Here is a 12,263-nt window from a genome sequence, read left to right as displayed (position 1 = left end):
AGAGCCTGTGATACATTCTTGGGAAAACCACTATAGGAATTTTGTTTAGTTTATAGTTTAAAGACACATAGTTTGATTCGTTATGATTACATTTGTGGTTTAAGTTTGTTTAAGTTAATGTAAACTCACGTTCAATAGTTTAGGGTCACCACCTGAAAAAATATACATAAGTTTTTGATTAATTGACGTGTTGAATGAATAAATCTTACTTTATAAGAATTTGGACCAAACATTTGAATATTGTTTACCAAACTTTTACTTGAGTTTGTGACACATGTCAAAAACTAAACTGGAAGTGGATACGAGTAACTGACACTGAAGAAGACTGCAAGTGGTAGTCGAAATACGCGTATCTGTCAAAGATAAGCATTTAGGAGCGGAATTAAAAGGTACACGGTACTCCATCTACTTTAAAGTTTCTCTATTTGAGATTCTGCTCAGAGGATTCGAACATTCATTGAAGAGTAGAAAAAACAAGTCAAATTTTATCAGCATTGAATCAACCAATATTTGGAATCAATGAGGCATCAGAAATTTAATCCAGAAGGGTACTTGCAAAATTTTGGAGGAAAAACCTGAAAACCACTGAAAATAAAAAAAAAAGTTATTCAAATAATCTTGCAAATGTTTGAAGCACCCTTTATTATTGTGTATGAAACGGAGAAAAAATAATAAAAATAAGGTTAATGTTCTTGAGAGAACAGATGAAAAATAAAAACACGGGTGTTTCTTAGAAAATCCTGGAGAAATTTTTTTAAGGAATGCTTGCTGGCTGGAGCACCGGGAGGTGTCTCTAAAGGAATATTTTAAGCAATCCTGGAAGTAATCACTGGATTGTTTTCTGAGAGCATCTTTATACGCATTTCTGTATCAATTTGTAGTCAAATTTCCATAAAGGAATTCCAAAAAGAATATTGCATAAAACCCCAGAGGTGTCACTTGGAATATCCAAAGGTTTTCATGCAGAGTTCCAGGATTTTTTTCATCAGGAGGTTCTTCAAAACTTCCTGAAGGTACACTTCTGGAGGAAAAAAAACCAGAAAGAACTCATCTAGCATTTCAAAAAATGATGCCTGAAGAAATCATGAACTTCTTTAAGAATTCCAAAAGGAACAAATTGAAAAGTTTCCAATAGAAATTTTGCAATAATTTCAGAACCACTTAATGTGGAAATACCTTAACAATTCCTTGGAAAATACAAAAGTGTGTTCTAGAGAAATAAAAATATTTTTTTTGTTGATGATTTCCAGACAAATTTTCTGTCAAGTATTTCAAATGTAACTTTTGGAAAAACTCCAGAAGGTAGGTTTGGTCAGAATTCACATTTGATAAAACCAAACCCGACCCGTACCCGACATATTTTATTTTTTAAGCCCAGGCCCGACCTAAACCCGAAATAATAATTCATTTCCAAACTCAAACCCAAAATTTTCTGATTATAAACCCGAAAGCAATTTTTGAGAAAATCCTTCTAAAACCCCATTTTGAAATTACTAGTAAATTAAACTTTTCTGACATACATACGTTGGAGTACGCTTGAGAGTGTTTTTTTCAATTCTTGTTTAGCAGAAATGTTCGTTGGCGATTGTTGCTCTGTTCATAATGATCACCAAAGACGACTCAAACTCGACCGAAACATGACATTTACCAAGCCAAACCCCGACCTAAATCTTTTGAACTGAAGGTTGAAAGCAACCTGAACTCAATTTTTTTTAAACGCGATCCCGTCGGGTTGGAAACCCGAGACCCAACTATCTCTAGCATTCCATGCATAAAAATTGGGAGATCAAGAAACTCCCAGATTAATTTTTGAAAAAACCTTCGTTGAAGTTCCTTGAATAATTCTTGAAATCATTCCTGAAGCAATCCTCAAACGAATTACTATGTCGTTGTTTTGAGTTATCTCCAGTATAATTCCTTGTAATTTAATTCGTGAAAAAGAGGAGAGAAATTTCTTTAGCAATCTCTATTGAAAGTTCTGGAAATGCTGCTTGTGATTTTGAAAGGAACCTTTACGACTCAAGAATGCACAAAATGATCAATTGGAAAGAAAACCACTCAGTTAATAACAGTGGAAGTACTTACACTTAGCTGAGGAGCAGGTTCTTCTAGCAAGGTAAATTATGCAAAACTATGTTCTACGCGATTATAATATTCCTACATATCATATCATATGCCAGCGGTAATTTCGCGAACCATGCTGTTGATCGTGGGTTCGAATCCCGCCAATTGAAGGTCGTTTAGGGTTAGGCATTTTCTCAAATTTCCACCGCATTGAGAAATTGACCTAAGACTTCACATCGCTTGTGCTGTGTATCACGAGCGAGGTTTACGAGGTTACATTACAAGTACAACATTACAACGACGCGCGTATTGCGTGAAAAGAGGTTGTCCATGAATCACGTGATTTGTACAAAAACATAAAATAAAATTTGTTTGTACCGTGTTCATTGGCCACACCTCTCTTCCCCCTATATGGTTATTCAAAAACCGACCTCTCGCCCTGTGAGACTCCCTCGCCCATCTTTATGTACATCGCTTACAATATGGGTCAAGATTATGAATCTCTATATCCCACATGTAATTCAAGTATAAATGACCCATAATAGCATAATAATGCATTAAAAGTGCAACGTCGTACACGAGAAATGCACAAATTGAGTTCTCCCAGCACGCGCACGCGCACCCCCATCCGCTCTGCACCGTAGCTCAGCTACTAGTGCGAAGAATTTAAAGGGATCAGTCGTTATAAATACACCTTCGCTACTACGACAGTCATGCGGCGCACGCATTGAATCTGTTTGTGAAACTGTTTACAAACCAAACGCCGCAGCGAAGATGACATGGTGCAAATTGCAAAGCGAACTCATTTTCCCTCCGCTTCGGCACGACCAACATCCGTCGTCACCGTCCACTTCATTCCCACGCGAAGGCAGCAATCAACGAACACACGAACGAATAGGGTTACCAGCAATTATTTGATTGATTTATTACTGTTTGGTGCACAACATTCAAAGTGATATTATGACGAATCTACAAAACATACAATGTTGCTCTCAAAGCAACTTTGGCAGCTAACAAGGTAATGCGTATTTTGTAGAAGAACTTTTTTAAAGGAACTTTCATTATCATATTAAATTTCATGAAAATACCTAAAAAAATGCTGATTTTTTCGTCACTTTTTGTAAACTTTTCATTATTTATGCATGTTAACCATTTTCTACAAAATTCATGTCGAAGAAGCTAAGAAAGATGAGGTCATAAGCTTTCGATTCGTGCGCAGAGATTGAATGTACGACTAATAGTTATTTAGATATGGAGCGTCAAAGGTGAGAAAATTTAAAAATTTTAAATTGTGATTATTTCACTTAGCAGTGACTTGCGACCCTATGTTCCTTGGGCACTTTTTCATAACTCGTGGAGATCTATCTACCCTCAAAATTCTTAAAGTCCGGAACCAAACACCAAACGGTGTTTGCTTCCATGTTTTTAATAATTATATATATATATATATATATATATATATATATATATATATATATATATAATATATATATATATATATATATATATATATATATATATATATATATATATATATATATATATATATATATATTATATATATATATATATATATATATATATATATATATATATATATATATATATATATATATATATATATATATATATATATATATATATATATATATATATATATATATATATATATATATATATATATATATATATATATATATATATATATATATATATATATATATATATATATATATACATCGCTGAAAAGGTACGTATTCATAGCCAAAGCTACGCATTATCGAATAGTTCAATGTTATTTGTGCGAATTTCTTTTAATGTATTTGACAGCGTTTTGGTGTGTCGAACGGAGCAAAGCAAAACTGCTGTTTATGATTTACTGATTGATATCCTAACTCCGAGAGGCAGTGCAACTGCTCGAAGGGGATACACTTCGTTTATAACAAATCATAGCTTCTCTTTCTTTGAGGAAGCAGTAAAAAAAAAAAAGAACTGGATTTGAATTGATTCGTATGTGGTGACAAGGGCAAAGTCAAAACAGACAAGTGGTATGCGTGAAAATTTGGTCTACGATTCCTACAGATGAAGTGAACAATTATTTAACTTTGGACTTTGCGCTGCTCTGCTTAAGGTACGATGTGCATTTGAAGCATGGTAATGCCAACTGTTATGCGAGATTGACCATGCTTATCAATGTTTGATGAAGAAAAATAGTTTTGAGAGTTTATCTAAATCAGTAGTTCTTTGTTGCTTAATAGAAATCATCGACATCTATCTTTTGACTTTTATTCAGTGAATTTCGCGCGGATGGATGATGTTGAGAAAAGTTAAAGACATATCATGGGTGAGATAATGTGATTTAATTCACTATAAGTGCAGAAAACGCGGCGATTGAATTCATTACTGATACGATAAGCTGATGTCGATTCACTGTGAAGCTGTTAGTCTTGAAAAAAATAATCAACTTGAATTTGTCGAAAGCGTTTCTTCTTTCATTAAAATCAGGTGCAGTTTAATAAGGCATATACGGTTTATGAATAAGGATTTAATACAGTCATTTTGAATGAATAAAATGGAACATTGACTCATGGTCACTGTTATTTTAACCAAGCCAACAAACAACTGTTTATTGGGTTGTTTTCAACTATGCAAATGTTTTGTCAGTCCTTTAAATGTAACCATGCATATGATTGCATGCATTATAAATTACCGTTAGAAGAACAAAATGTCGAGTTGAGCACTCATCATAAAACTACTAATTAGATAAAAAAACTCATACTGAATGTAACTGTTGCAACACACCCTCATTTGCCTCTTAAATACTTATCAAATCCGAATTGAAATTTCAGATTTGGAGCTATGTGAACATTACTTAAATGAAGGTGACAAATGTAATAAAAAAAATAGGTTGTCTCAGTTCGTGATTCAGAAAAGATTTCATTTATTTAGAAAATTTGTCGCATAACAACCTGGCGTACTTGGCTTAAAATGAATGTATAAAAATATTATGAATAATCTTTCAAGAATTTCCTCTGCAACGCATCAGAAGCTGTGATTGAATTCACTGAAAGTGCACTCACATCGTGAATGGAGCACTATAATTACATTCATGATACACCGGTAAAAAAAATGATGTGATAAAAGCTAAGGATGGTCAAAGTAGAAAAGTCCTTCAATCAGAATCAGAATGCGACATGGTGTATAACTGGAACAAAACAAAACGTGTTGATAAAACTTGAATGGTGAAAGCATTATAACAATCCTAAAGACTGTCCTATCCATTTAATGAAGCAAAGTTCCACTACGCATATCGTTTTGAAAATGTATCATTATAATTCTAAATGTGTAGTGCACAGCTTAAAACATTTTCAACTTCATCGGTCCACTAAAATTCGAGATTTTGCAGAAGCATGATCTGATGATAATCTTAAAAAAGATATCAACATGCAAATTGAAGTTCTCTGTATATCTAGCAATTCAACGTTAAGCGAAATACGATGAAAATCATATGCTGCAAGAGCTAAGTAATACTACGAAAAAAATATAGACGAAAGGATTAGATGCAAAGAAAATCAACCAGCATAAACCCTCAGATTTATTATTATAGTAGAATAGTAATGATAATGGTATACAGTTTTCAGCACTCGAAATTAATGTGAATGTAGTACAGCATACCATATCATATAGTTGCACAGCATATCGAAGCGTTTCATAGACTGCACCTGAGAGTAATTAAAATTTTAGGAGGACGAAAACGGATCTTACTGTCATACATGTGATCAAATAATTTGGTGAATTTTGGTCAGAGATATAACACAAACTTAAGAGAACGTTTCAAGTAATACATGTTTTTTCAGGCACAAAGACTCAGTGAATAGAAATTTTTACGCACGGATTTTAACAATAGGTGTATTTTTACTACGGTTTAAGTTATTCGTGTAATAAGTGGACATGAGCCTCATAGAGAAACATTTGAATAATACTAAGAGGTTAGTTTTAAAACAACCATCAACTGAAGAACTTCTACACGAAAAAAAAAATCTTAAGTTAAATTGCTAAATCAGAGAAGAGGTAATGCATGCTCTTTTAACAGGAATGGCAAACAGCTATAATACTTTTGTGTATTGAATAGTTAAAAAAAAGAAACGAAAAGTGGATGATGAAGTGGAGCTGTCTGATAGTGATGACAATGTGTACCTATTAAATAAGTGTAAAACATTTATCTGACTACAAGGAAACCAAACAATATGAAGCATCTCGTATAAAAAAAGGGTTTGTACCGTGGACGTACCATATTTGACGCGGTTAAGAAAATTCTAAATTCAAACACTTGTCAAATCGTCTAAATCTATCCGATTTTGTTGAAATTTGAATCTATGCTAGCTCAACTATTATAGAATTAGGGAAAAATCAGTAAAAAAATATTAAACGATTTTTTCTTCATGTTTGATTGACTTTTTGTGGAACACATTAGGTTCCTTAATTGACGCATCAATTCTTCAATGTGCCTAATTTGACGCATTATGTTCCTTATTTGACGCACTTACAAATAATTGCTAAAGTTTAAAATATACAACAGTTTCAGTATTCAATAGTTCAATTAATTGAAAAAAAGCGTTTTAGAGAGGACATAAAAGTTAGAACCTTTGGAAAAAGTTTTGAATGACGTCATCCGGTAGTCACTTTAGCTATGTGTTTAGTTAGTGTAGAAAGTAAAACCGGCGATTGAGTTCAATCCATAGTTAAGCATTATTGTTTAGTTTAATGTATCTTCGTCGTGATATTAAACAAGGGAAAGATTTGAAAACTATGTTGCGCTGGAACGGGGAAGGTAGTTGCTAAAATAAGGACAAATTGGTCAAAAACTAGAACGAAAACAATCGGTTCCAAAAATGGCCGTTTGATAATCTTCGTTACTTATAACACGTGAACTACGCCTACTTGTCCCATGTTCTATGTCACCCTTATGGACCGCGGGACAAATATGCGTAGAACCAACGGCAGTATGGGCCTCGAAATAGATCGAGAACCATATATGGGTCATACATTAAGTACGTCATGTTATTAGGGGGAAGGAGGTGTTCTGCAAGATGTGACGAATCATACAAGTTTTTTGAAGGCTCCATATAAAAAGTGTGAAGTAGGGCGAATGGGCGGGGTTTTTGTAGAAAATGGTATGTTTTTGTGACACGTATCTCATGGACACACCCCCTATTGTATAAATTATACGAAACAAATCATTGAAGCTACACCTCACCTCCTGACGCATTTATTGAAGCTTCCTTGAAACATTAGGGGACGTCCATAAGGCCTTTTGGTGCGTCATCACAAAATGGCTTCTTCCAAAATCATTAACATATTGTTATGATAGTATTGGTATTTGCAGCATCGATGAAGTATAACTGCTTATCACCTGATTTAATGGATAATTTATGCGAAGAAAAATGCTTCAGGTGGTATTTCAATATATAAACAACACTTTCAGATACAGCATTATCAATTTAGCGACAATATACATGAGATTTATATTCTCGAAAAAAAATCTCCGATTTTATGCCGCATTTCATTGCCTCACACAACTACACTTGTAAATAGAAGGTGCTTACCTTTTCCATTGTAATTCTGCAGCAAACATTTGTATTTTGGATTTTATATTGCGTTCACTACACTTCCACTAAACAAATCTTTCATTCACTTTCCTTAAAGGAACATATTTTAAACAGGAATCAAATATTTATAAAGTTTTATCAACCGCAACACTCAAAACTATTATGGCGGTTGTTTTCACTTGCTGCGAATCGACGCCGCCACCGCACACTGAGGCATGCCTGTGTTTATAGTCTAAAATATCCAACTTTTTTCCTGTTGTATTAATTTTCAGTACGGAAAGGTTGGGCAAAGCATAGAAACTTGAAACTCATACGTTGTTTGTTTTTCGATTCTCTCAAATTACGAAAACCATCTCTACAAAGCATAAAATCATACCAAGAGTTTATCAATTTGAACCACCCAAAATAATTGAAAAGCTCCACAGTGCGATGCGTCGGGATGCGTCGGGACGCGTCTATCGTGTGTGCACAATCATCGCGATCGTTGAGCGCAGTGATGTCAGAGTTGCTATCTGTAAAATCATAGCATTTAATGTGAATTGATCACAAAAATCATTGAAATTTTATTAAATCAGTGATCTTATGATGGAAAACTATTTGCAAAATGATAAGTTTTTATAATATGCAGCAAATGTTCCGGAAACAAGCATATAACAATTGCTAGAAAAATTTGTCACCAATCACCTGGCAACACCGTCATCCCTTGCAAACATAAACCGTACCGATGCATAACAAAAATATGCGATAAATTCAATTTAAAACAGAGAAATTCCGTTGCCCTTCATTAAATTGTAATGTTTTCTTTTGATATGTACGATTGAAGAGTTGATTTTGATTTCCAATACTCGTCAATCTACTAAATTTACCATGTGTTTACATAAAAATATGCTAAACACAAATGTTATATTTTTTGTTTGTTTGTTTTGAAAATATACATGGAAAGGCGACACTACTACTATTACATCAATGATGATTCTAATGATTCTTTGAGTTACACGCCGCTTCACCATAAACCGCGATAAATTGTACAATTTTCAACCCCTCTCAACCTTGGCCACATTTATTTTATGAAAAGTGCGAATATTTTGTATGAATCGTTGCGTTTCCTTGAACCTCCTCCTCTTCCTAAAAACGTGACGTAATCTATGGATGACCCTTTACATCCGATTACATAAAGCCTCGGATTGTTCTGCGGACGGATTTTTTGAATGCAAGCACCATAAATATTTATTTTCCTATTTTCGATTCAACAAAACATGCTGACAAAATAGCAAATAATTAGGAACATTGTGTGCCTAACTTGACGCACAAGATTTTCATACAACAATATGTCTTAAAGCTTAAAAGTAGAAAACTTTCGACGTCAATTCATGAATAAAATAATATTACTGACTGTTGTTGATTATATTGCTGTCAAACAGCACAATAATTTCACGAAAATTGATCAACAATAGTTAGCACATTCACTAAGGAATGAAAAAATTGACGCACTTGTCGGATGCATTTTCAAATAAATTTTATTTTTTAACTATTATCAATCAAATATAAACTTTTTTCGATTGGAATCCTTCAATAACATGTAAATAAAGATTAAGCAATACATTTTTGAGTGCTAGTCTGATCTAGAATTAATTTATGATAACATTAATTAGAAAATGCGTCAAGTTTGGACCCGCGTCAAATATGGTACGTTTACGGTATCACTGTTCTTATAAAACTATTACTAAACTAGTTTTAAAAGGAATTTTGATAACAAGAAATGTGCGGAAATCTGTATTACATCAGGTGATCGGTAAGTTTATTGAAAATTATCTATCTTGTAAACCAAAGGACATTGTCATATTAAAGAAAGGGGGATGTGGTGTTGACAGCCTCACCTTTCATACACAGTGTTCATAGACATACATGTATCAGCGTGGTGGCGCGACAGTCAGCATACACGCTGCACCGCGGTAGCACAATCTGCAGTCTCTCGTGCACACTCGATCTCACCACACGTGCCTACCACAGAAGGTAAGAAGGCAAACCAGCAATCTGGCGCGGAAGCTAATATCGGTCTCTATCCACTCATAGTGATTGTGCAGAAGGCACGCTGGGTGCGCAAACCTAACCCCAACGCAGAGAAGATCGCTGGCCACAAAGCTCACGGAGAGAGTCAGTCAAGAGCGCACATTGAACGAACGGCAGGTAAGACGACAACAATCTTGCTCGATTCAATGCTGATATGATCGTTAAATTCCCAGATCAGCGTAACGCCAAGCGGCTGCGACCCCACCGGAGCGAGTTCGGTGCCACGGTTTGCAAGCAGGGATCTAGAGGAACAGACGACAGCCCAGACAAGGAGGCGCAAACTCAATTGTACGAACAATCCAACAAGAAAGGCCTTCCATAGAAGTGAGTAGCGCTATGATCATGCGTTGAGCTCATGCTGATACCTGCGTAACCGACGCAGGGCCTTTTCTTTTTTCTTTTCTGTTTCTTCTTCGTGCGCTTCATTAGCTCCAGCCCGAACGCAGACCGAACAACTGAGAGAAACTCTTTCCTTGACGGCTCCAGCGAATTCCGGACACACCGGGTGGTCAGCACCTACCCGTTACGGCACAGAACCGGGTGGCAAGCCACACGGATGAGCCGAAAAGTTGCCATCGATTGGGGTTGGCTCCTCGCAACGCGGATCGCCGAGGGTGAGCAGTAAAAGGGTCCGTGGCTGCCATGCAGGTCACCACAGCACAGTCAACCGTAACCCACGTCAGCATGTTCCGGTCCGTGAGTAAAAAACTAAGAAAATTGTTAGAATAAGCAAAGAAGATAGGCAGATAGGGCCAGTGAGGAATGAGAAGGAATAAAATTGGCTCATTGTTGATGAATATGTAAATCATTGTGTTGGCGTTTGATTTGTGCTAGCCGAGGTGGTCATAAGCTTTCCTTCTGCTTAGACCCAACTCCACAACAAAACATTAAAAATGTTCTGTAAATATATTTATTTTTACTATCTAAAAATGCTTCAAATATTTTAATTGATCTAGAAGGCAATCAATAAATTGCAGAAGAAATTTCAGAATTATCTGTATTATACAAGATTTTGTTAAAGTATTGTAGTTCTTTGAACAAACAGCTATCAACGATGTTCAGCAAATTGTTTCTCATGAACATAAAACTGACGAGTCATTGCGATAAATAGAATTTTTTTGTAGAAAACCTGTATTTAACACTATTTTGTGAAAATATTGTAGATTTTTTCAACATAAATTTATTATCAGTGTTCTGCAAATTTGGTGGCCTTAAACATGAGAATATTTTAAGATCATAAAATGTTTGGATCATCGCGATAAATTTCAAGTTATAGTTGAAAATGTACTTTTTCTGTATTACACGCAGTTTTGTGAGTATATTGTAGTTCATTCAATGGCTAACAATCAAAAATTCAATGCCAATTGTTGGGTTACACCAATACGATAGTTGTGTACAGACAATGGCAAAATTTCGATTTTTTTAGGACTTGCTCCGATGTTTTAAGTACTACAAATCAAACAGTGATTCCTAAAAATATTGCAATAGTCTGACATGAATCTAGAAGCCCGTACATTTCACAATGGTCGGAAAAAATAAAGTTTGGCCAAAACTAGTTTTATCACTTTAATCGATGAAATATGTAATATGAATATGTTATTTGACGTTTTTATTCTTTTAGAAGGGTTTGTTCACATATTACGTAACTTTTTGAAATCGTTTTTTTTTATTTTTTTGTTATTGAAAATGCAATCAAACTTGGCTGAAAACACAACTTTTGTGTGTATTTGACCAAGTTTGATCAAAATGTGTATGAAAAGCGGATAAATATGTTTTGAAAAAACTTTGTATGAAAAATATCTTTAAAATATCTGGAAAATACTGAATTATTCAAATTGTAAATCAGCAAATTTCTGCAAAAAAATTAAACGATTTTTGTAAGATCTAAGGATGCTTTTTGATGTGCAATATTCGAATAGTGGCGACATGACGCGACAAGAGTTGTAAATCAGCAAATTTCTGCAAAAAAATTAAACGTTTTTTGTAAGATCTAAGGATGCTTTTTGATGTGCAATATTCGAATAGTGGCGACATGACCGGACAAGAGTTGTTTTCATGTTCAAAATAATCAAAATTACTAAAGTGTAATATTGAATAGTACTAAAATTTAAACAACATATTTTTTCCATTTTCATGTTCAATAAAAGTGTTGAACCATAAGCTTTCAGATAGTGCGTAACTTTGGGGAAATATTACATTCCTTAAATATGAATTTTGTGCTTTATTTTAAAATAACATTTTAAAATATTCTGACTTCAGCCAAGTTAACATCAGAAAAGTTAAAGAAATTTAAATTTTAGTTCAATTTCAATCAAGGATCATAATAATATAACACATGAGGTACACTACCCACCATAAGTATGGAATCGTTGTAATACTGAGTATTGCAGCCCTTTTAAGTTTAGCATCACCAAAAATCCAGTGACGTTTTTTCAACAAAAATAAAAAATCGCAGGGGCTCAAAGACGTATTTTTTAAGACGACTTCAAAAATACATTGATCTAGCACTTCAGAATCATG

The 12,263-nt window shown here is 34.3% G+C and overlaps 1 protein-coding gene and 1 long non-coding RNA gene across 2 annotated transcripts in view; one reads left to right on the top strand and one right to left on the bottom strand.

The window, feature by feature from the left end:
• LOC5577888 (tetraspanin-2) overlaps positions 1–12,263 on the bottom strand; it is a 111,470-nt gene that overhangs the window by 54,410 nt on the left and 44,797 nt on the right. The gene's annotated exons all lie outside the window — the stretch shown is intronic.
• Positions 9,918–10,548, top strand: LOC110678592. Its single transcript, XR_002501766.1, has 2 exons — positions 9,918–10,067; positions 10,126–10,548. It is a non-coding gene; the product is annotated as an uncharacterized LOC110678592 (long non-coding RNA).

The sequence above is a fragment of the Aedes aegypti genome, chromosome 1 (genome assembly GCF_002204515.2).
Source record: "Aedes aegypti strain LVP_AGWG chromosome 1, AaegL5.0 Primary Assembly, whole genome shotgun sequence".
NCBI classification, from domain to species: Eukaryota; Metazoa; Arthropoda; class Insecta; order Diptera; family Culicidae; genus Aedes; species Aedes aegypti.
Note: the sequence above shows the minus strand (reverse complement) of the source record. Positions and strands in the feature narration are given on the sequence as shown.